Below are 5,100 nucleotides of genomic sequence, written 5' to 3'. Positions count from 1 at the left end.
GGGAGCCGCAGCCACGCATGCGCCGCCTGCCACCGAGCGCCGCGGGGCCCGCGCGAGGCGTCCTCGCGGGCGAGGGCCTGGGGGAGGGGAGGCCGTGTGGTGGACTCTCGCGAGAGCGCGCGGCGCGGCGACTCGTCGCTGAGGGACTTTAGGACTGTAGAGGGGCGCGGAGGGTCTTCCCCAGGGCGGAGGGACACAGAGGGATTCTAGGGCACCTGCCGTCGCGAGTCCGCTTCAGGCGGAGTATCCAGGAGGCGGCGGGGCCTCCCTGAGGCGGAGGAGTCGGCACCGGGGCCTGGCTGCCGGGGAAGGAGAGCACGGGAGCGGGGACTCGTGTGTCTGGCGGAGGGACACAGCGTTCCGGCGGAGGGATCGTTTCGTGTTCCTGGTCCAGGGCCGTGGTCGGGGCTGGAGCGGGCACCCAGACCATGCGGGAGCTTCTTCCCCTGGTGGAGGTGCACGGCGCAGCGTAGTCTTTTTCTGGCGGAAGGATCTGTGCGTGACTCCAGGCCCTTCCCAGCGCGGTCTCATGTGGGGCCACTTTTTGGCCCTGGCGTTGGGGAGGTTCATGTGGTCGATCCTGACGAGAAGGCGGTCACAGGGGTCTCACCGCCAGGGTTCAGCGAGCCAGGCCCCAGCTTGCTCTCTTCTGGTGCTGCCCCTGTCCCCGAATTCATAGACCGGCTTTCCGTCTCTTGAGCACCTGCTATGTGCCAAGCTGCGCTTTGCGCACTTGGCAGAGGCAACAGTGTCACCTGGGAAGCTGGTTTCCCCCAAGGGGACCCTTGTCTGTCCGTTGTTGCAGAGCCAGCGCATGAGACCAAGTGTGAGTGTCAGGCAGTGCAGCCTTCATTCAGTGGCCATGGAATTGGAGAAGTGGGAGCATAGCTCACAAGCATAGCTCTCAGCTCTTGAAAACTGCGAAGTTACAGGTAATAGGGAGTGTTGACGAAAAGTAAAACTGTGCAAAATATTTGAAGAGATTTATTCTGAGCCAAATACGAGTAACCATGGCCTGTGATACAGCCCTCCGGAGTCCCTGAGAACATGTGCCCAAGGTGGTCGAGGTGCAGCTTTGTTTTATACGTTTTAGGTTGGCATGAGACATCAATCAAATACATTAAAGAAATACATTGTTTTGGTCCAGGAAGGCGGGACAATGCAAAGGGGTGGGGGTGGGGGCTTCCAGGCTATAGGTAAATTTAAACATTTTCTAGTTGTGAATTGGTTGAGTTTGTTTAAAGACCTGGGATTGATAGAAAGGAAATGTTCAGGTTAAGATAAAAGATAGTGGAGACCAAGGTTCTTTTGAAGTCTTATGGTGGCTGCTTTTAGAGATAATAGATGACAAATGTTTCCTATTCAGATCTTCAAAAGGTGTTAGACTTTTAGTTAGTCTGTTTAGGATTGGGAGGGCCTGGAAGAAAAACATCTAGCTATGTTAATAGATGTTCTTTACAGATGCACATTTTACCCCACAAAGGATACCTTTTGGGGAAAACGCTGTCCTTTATGGAAGAAATTGCAAAATAGGGCAAAGAAACATGTTTTGGGGTAAAATATTTTGACTTTCTTTTTGTAGCGTAATGTTATGCCAGAGTCAGATTGGAAAGTAGTCATCATATATAGGGTTAAATAAAACCCATCTGATGAGAATTTATGGTTTGTAGGTCATGACTCCCCAGATCCCTTAGATAGGAATTTGGGATGAAGAGTTTAGGCTGGGTGTGGTGGCTCATGCCTATAATCCCAGCATTTTAGGAGGCCAAGGCAGGTGGATCACTTGAGGTCAGAAGTTCAAGACCAGCCTGGCCAATGTGGTGAAACCCCGTCTCTACTAAAAATACAAAAATTAGCTGGGCATGGTGGCACACGCCTGTGAGTCCAGCTGCTCGGGAGGCTGAGGTATGAGACTCACTTGAACCCGTGAGGCAGAGGTTGCAATGAGCTGAGATTGTGCGACTGCATTCCGGCTTGGGTGACAAAGCGAGACTCTGTGTCAAAAACAAAACAAAACAAGAAAACAACAACAAAAGAATCAGAGCTTAGTCCTCAGGTGTCCTTAATGAAGGGGCTGGGCATTTAGAGCAAGGCGAGGAGGCAGAAGGAAAGCTTAGCCCAGGAGTTGGAGACCAGCTTGGGCAACATGGCAAGACCCTGTCTCTAAAAAAAAATAAAAATTAAGAACAAGAGGAATATTCATGTTTTTTCTTGGGAAGGGAGGTAGGTTTTCCTGGAATCAAGGAGCTGCCTCTTTTTTTGTCCTTTTTTGGTCTCTTCGGGTCATCATGGTGATTGTCAACTGTCATGGCACCAGTGGGAATGTCATTTAGTACTGAAGTTGGATTAGAATGAAGCTAGAGGTTCTTCAGAGGTCGAGTAAGCTAAGAAGGAACCTATGACCACAGACAACCTGTTTTCTAAAAATAAGCAGAGTTAAATCTGAGTAGGAATTTAGCTATGTCATGGAGGCATTGCATTGGGTAACAAAAGCCAGGTAGGTGTCCAGCTAAGTCCCCTAGGCCCTGCAATAGGTAACAGCAGTACTGACTCTATGTTAGGGAAAAGCTTGCTTGCTTGAGTATAATTTATTGTTTTGCCTGAGTTTGTAAATTATTCACTAAAAACAGCCGCAGAAAAAACAGGACCTTCTTCAACAGATAAAACACACAGACCCGCAGCTCTGGGAACAGGCTGATGGCCCCTGCACAATCTAGTCACAAGGCATTGACCAAGAAAGTAATGATTAACTGCCCATCTGAGACTGTGCATGATTCACAAGAATGTTTCTTTTGTTTTGTTTTGTTTTTTGAGACAGTCTTGGTCTGTCTCCCAGGCTGGAGTGCAGTGATGTTGGTTCACTGCAGCCTCTCCTCCTGAGTAGCTGGGACTACAGGTGTGTGCCACTGCACCTGGCTAATTTTTGTATTTTTAGTAGAGATGACGTTTCACTTGTTGGCCAGGATGGTCTCGAACTCCTGACCTCAAGTAATCCACCTGCCTCGGCCTCCCAAATTGCTGGGATTACAGGCATGAGCCACCGCTCCTGGCCCACAAGAATATTTTGATCATTATTTCTCCTAATTTTCCTTAAAATCCCTGGATCTAGAGGCACAACTGAGAAAGGTGGTCTTTGAACACTAGTGCACTGCCTTTTGCAGGTTGCTGGTTTCTCGAATAAAGCTAACTTTGCTTTCACTAAAGCTTGTCTTTTGAGTTTTTGGCTTTCAGGCGATGGGTGGCCTGGACACTAGTTCGGCTACATGTATGTCAGTGGGCAAAACAAAAATCCTTATTCTGGGAGGTAGATAGCTTATTAGAAAACACAACCTAATCACTTCTTTCCCAAATGTTAAAAATTGAGCCAGGTTTAGCCCCAGAAGCTTAGGGTACCATGTACATAACAGGCATTACCTGAGGGTGGGGCAGAGAGAATCAGTGGGGTACCTTGTATATGCCAGGGGTTGTATCAGCATCCTCACACTGCTCATTTTTCTTTTTAAATAATATTTATTGAGGACCTATTTAATGCCAGATATGGTGGTAGGTAGGGAGCAAAAGCAGGATTCCCCTCCCATTATTTAGTTTTCAAACTGGTGGGAGAGGCAGGAATTAAGCAAGTAATCCACAAACTCAAGTACAATTCTAAGGGAGATGGGTGCCACCAAGAAGAGACATGGTGCTGAGAACCTGTGTCAGAGGGATTTGATCTATTTGGGAGGTCTGGAAAAGTTTTTTTGAAGAAGCAGTGCTAGGGGTGAGATCCAAAGGAGAAGAGCTAATTAGGCAAAGCCTAGTCCTCATAAAAATCCTATAAACCAGATATGATTACCTCCATTTTAGAGTTTAGGGCATTGAGACTTGAGCAAGGTGATGTCACTGCCCAAGGTTACATCGGATTAAATGGCAACCCAGGATTCAGATTCAAATAAGAGTAGGGTCCTTTATATTTTCCTTGGGCTATCTGGTGGTTTTAGGAGAGGCAAGTATCACAAATAGCTTGGGGACACGAGGGAGCAGGAGTCACAAACTTGAAAGCCTGCAGAGCTCAGGCAGGTAGCATAGAGTGAAGTAAGGCAGAGTATAAGACAATAGGGAATGGTGGGGAGTGTGGTGAGCTGCAGGCCACATTTCCTGTCTAAAGGAAGCAGCCACTAGTTCCAGCCTCTTGTTGCCATGCAGGAATACAGATCAAGCCTTGCCGGATCTTCTGATAATATTATTTTGAGGGCCAGGCATAGTGGCTCACGCCTGTAATCCCAGCACCTAGGGAGGCCGAGGCGGGCGGATCACAAGGTCAGGAGACCATCCTGGCTAACATGGTGAAACCCCGTCTCTACTAAAAATACAAAAAATTAGCTGGGCGTGGTGGTGGGCGCCTGTAGTCCCAGCTACGCAGGAGGCTGAGGCAGGAGAATAGCGTGAACCCTGGAGGTGGAGCTTGCAGTGAGCCGAGATCGCGCCACTGCACTCTAGCCTGGGTGACAGAGCGAGACTCCTCAAAAAAAAAAAAAAAAAATATATATATATATATATATATATATTATTTTGAGAAGGAATCTCGCTCTGTCACCCAGGTTAGAGTGCAGTGGTGCAATCATAGCTCACTGCAGCTGGGACTGCAGACACATGCCACTACCTGGCTAATTTTTATATTTTTTTTTTGCAGAGACAGGGTCTCACTATGTTGCCCAGGCTGGTCTGAAACTCCTGAGCTCAAGCGATCAGCCTGCCTTGACCTCCTAAAGTGCTGGGATTACAGGCGTGAGCCCCTGCGCCCGGCTTAGATCTGATTGCTAAAAAGAAGCTGGCAGTATTTTTAGGTAAAGTTATCACACTTTTAAATAATTGGCAGTTACATCAGTTTGCCTCACTATAATGTTAGCTCAGTGAAGCAGGACATTTTATGTTTTTAACCACTGTGTACTGGGAGCTTATAAAGTGCCTTACGCATAGTAAGCACTCAACCTCATCTGTGGTATGTAGCCTCTGAGCAATTCCTCCCTTGTGCACATGGTTTCACAGTTTTTGAAGCAGTTTTATAGTCATTATTTTATCCACCAGTCTTTCTGCTGGCACCTCATTTGTCCTGATGCGGCT

The sequence above is a fragment of the Nomascus leucogenys genome, chromosome 2, assembly GCF_006542625.1.
Source record: "Nomascus leucogenys isolate Asia chromosome 2, Asia_NLE_v1, whole genome shotgun sequence".
Lineage (NCBI taxonomy): Eukaryota > Metazoa > Chordata > Mammalia > Primates > Hylobatidae > Nomascus > Nomascus leucogenys.
Note: the sequence above shows the minus strand (reverse complement) of the source record.